Below are 10,017 nucleotides of genomic sequence, written 5' to 3' on the forward strand. Positions count from 1 at the left end.
TGCACTTTCACCCCAGCATGAAGTCAACCTGCCATAAAGCAGGGACTATCTGAATTTGGCCAAAGGCATATGCCTAAGTGAAAGAGACAGGACTGGGACTCTGAGGCCTTGGCTCCTCATCTATTGCCTTTATCCAAGAGCTGCACAGACGTATAAAACAACAGCAGGGTTTTAGCACTTGCATATGTTACAAACTACCCTCAGTACTTTCTGTCAATTAACCTTTTAAATTCTTACAACAGCGTGGTGAAGTGAACTATAATTTGAACACAACTATATTGACTTTTTTCTTTTAATCACCATTGCAGCTCTTAAGGAAAAAAATCCCCTCCCCCATGTATACATCCAGGACTTACTATTCTTTGAGAGGGAGGAGAAGGAAAGAGAGAGAGAGAGAGAGAGAGAGAGAGAGAGAGAGAGAGAGAGAGAGAGAGAGAGAGAGAATATATAGGAAATGAGATCTTCTAAAAGGTGAAGATAGGAAAAACTCTGAGCCTGGCTGGGTCCTCATCGCTCCTGCACCATTAGACTATTCCTCTGGTCATTCCCAAATGGTCATTCCCAAATGTTCATTCACCCGATTCTTGGGCATGACCCATGTCAGATAATAATATGAATGCATTTCTGGAAATATAAAGGACTTCAAAACATAGACCTGGGCGCGGAGGGAGATTGTTCCTCTTCCTAGCCAGACATGTCTTCTCATAAAGCTGTGTCATCTTGAGAGACCATTGTCAGGATGAAATAAGCCAATTGTCCTCTCACTTAACCGATGTCTTTGACCTGGCATGGATACTACATCTGTTACAGCATGTGCTGGAAGCCAGTCAGCATAAACTCTGGGCCAACTCTTGCTCATCGGCTGAGAGCCCACAGGCAACTGGTAAAATCTCATTTACTTCATCACATTATCCCTTTCTTTCTTCACCCGTGAAGTAGGGTGGCCGTGGTCTCTCTTAGTTCTAGGAAGTATTGAGTGTGCTCATGTTGTAAAGCCTCAAACAGGCCCTGGAAGGCAGAACATGTTGAATGACAACTGGCCATTGTTATCAGCCATGCCTGTCCACCCTAGAACTATTGAGGTTAATCTGAAGCTCATACTAGAGGGGTAAAAGTAACAACAACAGCACTCACAGGGATAGCTCAAAGTTCCAAAGAGAGGCACCAGACCCACTATATATATGGACATAGGGAGTCTAAGCTGGAGCATTACCTGACCAAGGGCAAAGGATAATGGTTTTAGAATCAGCCAGTCCTGAAGGTCAGGAGCCATGACACAGGGCAAGCCCTTGGGCTAGCACATGAGAAGTCTATTCCCTGTTCTTTCTTTCTAGTTCCATCTTGCCCATCAATATCATTCCCTGTAGGTGGCTCCGCTCCATGGCATAACATCACACATGCAAACATGTGACATGTTTGGGTTGTTGACACTCTGGGTAATTCCTTGACATGATCTTTTTATCTGAAGATGGATGACCATCTGCAAGCCTACAGGTTTCCTCATTACTAACATCAGAAACACAGCATTTTCCCTATAACCAAGTGGGACCAATCCACCAAAACTAACAGTGCTAAATGCATATTGCCACTGTAGTATTGTAAACCCCAATTCCCTTAAATCAAATGGAATAGCCTCACTTAAGCTAAAGGTGTCCCCAGGCAAAAGAGAACTACATCATTAGCTTACTAGTTCATTGGCTCCTCCAGACTTGCCTGGATTTATAAATATAAATTAGTTCCCACTTCTAAATTGTAAGTCTTGTTTTACTAAGCACATATTTTATCTGGAATGCTTGAGGAACACTGGGAAATATACACAAGGACATTTTTTTTTTTTTTTTTTTGTATTATTTTTTTTTATTAACTTGAGTATTTCTTATGTACATTTGGCAAACATCCCCTTCCCTCCCCCCCCTTCCTTATGGGTGTTCCCCTCCCCACCCTCCCCCCATTGCCGCCCTCCCCCCGACAGTCTAGTTCACTGGGGGGTTCAGTCTTAGCAGGACCCAGGGCTTCCCCTTCCACTGGTGCTCTTACTAGGATATTCATTGCTACCTATGAGGTCAGAGTCCAGGGTCAGTCCACGTATAGTCTTTAGGTAGTGGCTTAGTCCCTGGAAGCTCTGGTTGCTTGGCATTGTTGTACATATGGAGTCTCAAGCCCCTTCAAGCTCTTCCAGTTCATTCTCTGATTCCTTCAACGGGGGTCCCGTTCTCAGTTCAGTGGTTTGCTGCTGGCATTCGCCTCTGTATTTGCTGTATTCTGGCTGTGTCTCTCAGGTTCGATCTACATCCGGCTCCTGTCGGTCTGCACTTCTTTGCTTCATCCATCTTGTCTAATTGGGTGGCTCTATATGTATGGGCCACATGTGGGGCAGGCTCTGAATGGGTGTTCCTTCAGTCTCTGTTTTTATCTTTGCCTCTCTCTTCCCTGCCAAGGGTATTCTTGTTCCCCTTTTAAAGAAGGAGTGAAGCCTTCACATTTTGATCATCCGTCTTGAGTTTCATTTGTTCTAGGCCACTAGGGTAATTCAAGCATTTGGGCTAATAGCCACTTATCAGTGAGTGCATACCATGTATGTCTTTCTGTGATTGGGTTAGCTCACTCAGAATGATATTTTCCAGTTCCAACCATTTGCCTACGAATTTCATAAAGTCGTTGTTTTTGATAGCTGAGTAATATTCCATTGTGTAGATGTACCACATTTTCTGTATCCATTCCTCTGTTGAAGGGCATCTGGGTTCTTTCCAGCTTCTGGCTATTATAAATAAGGCTGTTTTTTAAAAAGGCGAAGATTTGAACTAAAAGGTTCATTTAAATAAAAACCATAATTGTTTTTAGAAAAAACATACCTGTACCCACGATTTCACTTCCCTTTACATATAGAGACTTAGATATGAAGACTAAGGAGTGCTTGCACTTGCATGCCTGTACATGCATACACACACACACACACACACACACACACACACACACACAGACAAAAACCATGAACATATGCATGCACACATACATACGCACATTCCTTGGCTCTGTAGACAGATTACAGGCCATAAAAAGGAGCTGATTCTGTACCAGAACACCTGGGTTCCAATCCCGATTTGCCATTTATCACCTGTGTGAGTTTTGAAAAGGTTACCTATTATTGGTATGATTTAGCTCCATGAGTTACAAGAACAATAAAAACAGTAACATTCTACAGCTTCTACTCATGGGAAGGGTTGCTACAAGACCCACAGTGTTAAGAGCTTGCTTTTACAGAAATGGACCTGTTCCATACACTCCACTAACATTGTCTACCCATCCTTCCTTATTAAAGTTTTTCTATTCATGGAGGATCCCATGCATGTGCTGACTCAGCTGTCTGCTTTGAGATAAGAAGTTTCTATTCTTTCTTGCTTTCAGCTGAAGTGAGCAAATGTGAGTATTCTTGGTTTGAGTTTAATGTAAGTATAGATTTTGTTTTTCCAAGCGAAAGAATACCTCATTAATATGAAAGGAGAAAAATAAAACACAGATGTGATATTGTGAAATACATATATTTAGAACTTGTCTTCTTTTCTGGCATACAACCTCAGAAATCTTTGTAATCTTCAAAATGATGGCGTCTTTCTATATGCTAATGAGTTGACTGATGGCTGAGAGCCCCTGGGTAGCTTTTGGGTAGGTCCCCAAAAGACCTCAACAAAATTAGAATATTTTTGGCCCTACTCTGCAGACTCTTGGGAGAGAAGATATGATCCATGCCTACACATTAAAGGATCCATTAAAACTTAAAGAGCTTCTGCATAGCTGATAATGTAGAGGTTCCCTGGAGGCCGGCTGTAGACACTCTAAGCCTCTTTCTGTACACCTGTCCCTATGAACTTTGTCTGTACTCTTAAGTTTTTGCCTTTGAGACGAGATCTCATGGTGACCATGACGTCAAAGAGAATGATTTTGAACCTCTCATGTCTCTACTTCTCAAGTGCTAGGATTTCAGACAAGCACCACCATATCCTGTTTATACAGGTTTGGGAATTGAAACTCTTAGAGTGTTATGCATTCACTCCACCTACCATAGAGCCCTAGACTTTCCAGTATCTTATTTAAATGTGTCCCCTTGAACTCTGTGAGCTGTTCTAGTATATCAATAAACCCTGAAGAGAGGTTATGGGAATCTCTGTTTATAGCTGCTGTATCAGGGAAGATAAAACAACCTGGGGTTTGAAATTGGCATCTAGAGGGAGGATCTTAGAGACTGAGTCCTTGTCCCATTGGATTGATGATATGAAGGGAGATAGTGTCAGCAGTGAATTGGATTACAGGACATGCAGTGAGTGTCTGTTGCAAAATGGATGTTTCAAGGAGAGATCTCTATAAGTTTTGGAGTTATCAAAGACTTCTATGTTGGTATTGCAGTAAGAGTAGAGGAAAAGTGCTTTACTTTTCCAGTGTACCCAACATCTCTAGTTCAAAGGAGTATCCAGACTCTGTCTTGAAAGTATTTCAAATACAGCTCTCTAGCATTCAGAAGTCATGCTAAATAACCCTTCAGCCATTAAAGAGATAGTTGACAGATGTGATCTCATGAAAACCATAGCGTTGGGATGATAGAAGCTACTGCCAAGTTATAAAGACAGATGACTAACAGAATATTTGCAATGTGTACAATAAATCAAGATTTGCATCTCGAATCCACAAAGAGCTCCTACAAATTGATATAGGAAAGACAAACACCTCAGTAGAGAAGTGGGATTGTAAATGGATAAGCAATCTGCAGAAGAAATGGGATCCAGAAGAAACAGGAACCCAGACACTATTGCTGATGCCAAGAAGCGCTTGCTGACAAGAGCCTGGAATAACTGTCCCGTGAGAGACTGTGCCAGAGCCTGACCAATACAGATGCAGATGCACACAACCAACCATCAGACTGCATGTGGGGGGCTCAATGGAGGAATCAGGGGAAAGACTGAAGGGGCTAAAGGGGTTTGCAACCCCATAGGAAGAACAACAATATCAATCAACCAAAGCTTCCAGGGACTAAACCACCAACCAAAGAGTACACATGGAGGGATCCATGGCTCCAACTGCATATGTAGCAGAAGATGGTCTTGTTGGGCATCAGTAGGAAGAGAGGCCCTTGGTCCTGTAAAGGCTCAATGCCCCAGTGTAGGAGAATGCTAAGGCAGTGAGGTGGGAGTGGGAAGCAACCTCATAGAAACAGGGGGAGGGGGGGATGGGATGGCTGGTTCCTGGAGGGGAAACTGGAAAGGGGATAACATTTGAAATGTAAATAAATAAAACAACCAATAAAAATAGATGGTCAACCTTATTGGTAATTATAGAAATATAAATGAAAAGTATAATGTGCTGTCTTTTCCAACTTAAAAGCATGACAATGTATATGGTGCTGCTGGGGACCTGAGGAACTGGCATTTCCAGACACTTTTGTTAGGTCTGTTGGCACTTAAAATGCCTATGTTCCCTCTGATCACCCAGCTCCAACTCTGTGGTAGGATCGCAGCCTGTCAAACTGTGTAAATGTGTCGTGGCTGTTGATTTCATCATAGCTTGTAAATGGCAGTAAAAGGTAAAAGCTTATAACAAGGAGAGTCTAAATAATTGTTTTTTTCACTAACAAAGTAAAATAATACTTCTCTGACCTTAAAGAAAGTGAGTAGACATTGGAAAGACATTGTCCCTAAAGGACATTCGTGGTTAAGAAAACAGTAATAGTGTTATTAAGTTATTATTTAAAATGGTGTTTAGGCAAGGAGCAGTGGCATGTTCTTATGATCCTAGCACTCAGGAGGCTGAGGCATGAGGATTACCATAAGTTCAAAGGCAGCTTGGCTTATATAATGGATTCTAAGTTAGTTTTTCCTACAAGGTGAGACCCTAAACCAAAGCAAAAGAAAATGAAAGAAAAAGCACAAAACAGGACAAAAGATAAGATGACATTTAACATATGAACACCTGTTTTTAAATTTCTTAAACAATCTTAATTCACAAGGGCTACTGCTCTGAATTGAGTGACATTGTAATCTTTGACATCTTTCGGGCCACCTAAAACACTCCAGCATCCCATGTTCACATTATGCACTTAATGATCATGAAATGACATTTTAACTCTTAACGTGGAAGCCTGGCTTCACTTACTATGATGATTAGCAATTACATATGTTGCGCTGTGCATCTCTGTGTGTCTAGGTGACATGTGACGCACAGCAAACAACCCAGGATGCTGTTAAGCATCCTACAGTGCCCTTAGCAACTGAATGTCTGGTGTGGACATTGAGGAATCTCAGTTTAAGGTAAGAAATGATGAGGTGCCCAGAACTCAGAAATAGCAGGAAGCTGTTAGTGTATGCACATCTGAAGGGGTGCATACCCCATGCGAAGGTACAGCAAGAAGACAGCTGACTTGCAAGATGACAAGGGGGCTTTACGAAGAATCAAATCAGCCAGCACCTTAATCTTGAAACACTAGCCTCCAGATCTGTGTGAAATACACTTCTGTTGTTTAACCTCCCACCTCAACCAATCCAATATATATACTCGAAGTTATCACCACATTTGATAGGTCCTGGAAGCATGGCCTTAGGTATTTTATCCTCTAATCCTCCCTGTCGAGTCCACTAATTATTCCTGCCACATAGGTCCATTCAGTGACAGCTAGTTTGAGGTAGATATTATGTAGATTTGATTCTCAGGAAAACTATGAGAGACTGCCCTGTCTCTCTCTGTCAGAGAGCTACCATCTCTTTACGGTGCCTTTGTAACTTTAAAAGTGTCCAAAGTACCTCACTACAGCCTCCATAAAGTCCAGGCCAGGAGATCCTCAAGCAACAGAAATAGCCACTGGTTCCAGACACCACCGAACTTTCTATTATATGCCTTGTCAGCTGAACATACTGCTTTTGTGGGAGTGAGCCTTTCCCCCTACATTTTGATGAGGAGGGGACGTTTATAATAGCAAATTTGTGAGTTCCCTGTTAAATATTTACAATGCTTTTGACCCAAAGACCTCAATCCTCCTTAAATAGCAATAGATCTGAGCAGCAGACATCTGAGGCATTTAAGTTAGTGGCATAGGATTCCCAGAGAAGAGACGTGAGTGGGCTAGCAACTCAAGTTTTAGGACAAAAGTCCAGGCTCCATCCAGTAGTCTCAACAGGTTAGAGCCTAGGATACCAACTGAAGATACAAGGAATGGTGATGAGAAAGGGGATTTAATCAGTGTGCATTAGGAAGAGTAAAAGATAACAGGATGTGATGTCTCCAAACTTCTTGTCTTTGTCTTTAGGATAGTGATTGAAGCTTTGAAATTGAGGAAAGATTGGATCAAGAGCATGAAGTGCGTGTAATTAAACATTGCTAGTCAGGGTTTGGGCCTGCCCATCAGTCTCTCAGCTCTTGTTCTGCAAGGTGGGTGGTCCGATAAGAAGTTAGCTTTTAATTGCTGTCATCTATCATGCTGGTTCCTACAAGGTGATCTATCACGGATAACTGTCCTCACCTCATGGGTGGGCTGTCCTACATGGGAGGCCCTTCTGTTCCTTGTGGGCCCAAGTGAGTAGTCAATGCTTTTGAGCCAAAGCAGTTTCTTAGGTGCCTGTTACAGGCTGAGGAGAGGGAAGAGGACTTCTTATAAAGGAAGTGGCTTTGATGACATCCTGATTGATGTGTAGCAGTTACAGCAGAAAGACAATGAGATTTCCCTCTCGGGTGGGGAGGGGGTACTTTAGAAGGCCTTCTATGTTCAGAATGCTTGCCCTGCCATTCTTTTGCCACCACAAACTGTGCAGCCCAGTTGTTAGCGCCTTAGCTTTTGGGAACTTTCCAGATAACAAAGCCTAATTCCACCACTGCCTGGAGGTGGGTTCTTACCTCTCTGTGCCTCAATTACGTTACTCCTTTCACTGAGGTTGTCATAGGAGCCTAGTTTATGGGTTTATGGAAAGGATCACTGCACCCATCAGACCTCTTCAGATACCTAATCCAGGTTAACTTGTTTTTTTTTTTTCACTGCAATAGCTCAATCGGTTAGTTCAATTGGGAGATGCACTCACCTATGGACTGCTTGCCAATAGCTCCTTGCAGATGAAGGATGTGGGTGTCAAGAGCATCTTTTCCTCCATATTGTACAGCGAGCAAGAGAAAAGGCTAGACATCAAACCGATTCCTGTCTGTTCCTAAATTCTGCTTGCCTGCATCCCTCTTCCTGCCTCTCTCCACCTTTGTGCTTAAAAATGATGTGTTGTTCTAGGTGCCACAGGAGAGCCACTATAGCTGCATTCTGCTTCCCACCCTCCGGCTGAAACAAGAAATTTCATTGTTGAAAATTGTATTGCTGTGCTACCTGCTCTGACGCTAACGTTGCCCCTCTCAATCATGCCGCAGCAAGGAAGTTGAGAGTCAAACAAACGCTGGTCTTGTTCTTTTTAAAATGATCTTTCTACCTTTGAAGTGCTTACACTCACCAATTTCCCAAGTAGTGCTAATAATGAAAACAATTCCAACTGTTTACTGAACACCTCTCATATGCCAAACATTCTCCTGTGAGTTAAGCGGTCTGCGGACAATACTTCACGCAATTATCACAGCAACACCTTCTTGCCCCTGCTTTTACAGCAGTTGGAGCGAGGATAGAAAAATTGAGTTGCTTCTTCTAAATCCTACAACTGATCAGTGTAGTGTCAGAACATGATCCTAGATCTATGTGACCATTCCATCATCTTTTTCCTTAATTCATGACATCTGTCTCCTTAAAATGTTTATAAAATAGAAGATTAAGGATTTGAGTGTTGGAACCATCACTAAGAGTTTAGAGTTCATTTCAGATTACAGGATTGTTTCATATGGTAGACTCCCCCCTCCCCTTCTTTGAAAAAGAGGAGAGGCCAGCACCCGATTGGCTTCCAGCCTTCTGTGGAGAAGGGCAGAGGTGACCAGGCTCCATCTGGGTAAATCAAAGGTCTCAGGTATGCCTTTACTCTCCTGCATACACCTTCATTTCCTCTCCTTATCCCTGATGAGAAGCTGAAGCATGAATTTAAAATCATAAAATGCAAAAATACTACACACTCCAATTAGCTCTTTCTGAGAGATATTCAAATGTGTACAGAAATATTATCCATGCCCGTGTAAAAGCTTGCCACTAACATCTGCGTGTTATGACATCATCATCCTAGCCAGAATAGAAATGAACTCACGTGAGGAGAAATGTAAGCTGGAACACCTTCAAGGTTTTCATGCTTTCTCTAAGACTCACGGTATATTCTCAGCAACACAGAGTCTCATATGTTACAGGAAAAGTCTTTCGGTGGCTAATACAATGAATGCTTAATTTCTTTTCAGTGCCCTGGATCAACCTCAACTCCAAGATTATGATGACAAGAGTGGTCTAGAAGTTTCCCGGTTATCCTAGTAAAAGGAAAGAGGGCCTCCGCAATCTCATATCAATAAAGGTGCTGGCATCCTATCAATAAACATGCATGCTTTTCCTAGAAACTCATTGGCCATAGATATTCATGTAGTTTCTTTCCTCCAAGAACCATAAGAAATGCCTGAAGTAGGACACGGGAAGAAGCTAGTGAAGTGTACCCAGGAGCAGTGGTTAACTGGGTGCACTGTTCCATGACTGTTTAGATCAGATGCATGAATCCTGAACTGAACCAGCAAAGCACATGTCCTGGAACTAAATCAGCAATGATGTTTACAATGCAGAGGCCATCAAAAAAGCCCACAAGCATTGCTCATGCACCCCATGACCCATTATGCTTTAAGGTAAAGCTGATTATGAATATAATATCTGAAGTGTGAAAACATTTCATTCACTGTTAGATATTTTGCAGTGATATATGCATAAATCTGTATATTTTAATTACCTATTGCAATTTGGATAGAAATTGATAGAGCATTCTAGAAAATTGAAAAGTCAAGTTGTCCTTGTGTCTGTTACTTGAACACTAGAGATGTTCTAAGAACCATAATGATTCAGCCCATGGCCTTTAATTCCTCAAGGTCATCCCA

The sequence above is a fragment of the Rattus rattus genome, chromosome 2, assembly GCF_011064425.1.
Source record: "Rattus rattus isolate New Zealand chromosome 2, Rrattus_CSIRO_v1, whole genome shotgun sequence".
Taxonomy (NCBI): Eukaryota; Metazoa; Chordata; class Mammalia; order Rodentia; family Muridae; genus Rattus; species Rattus rattus.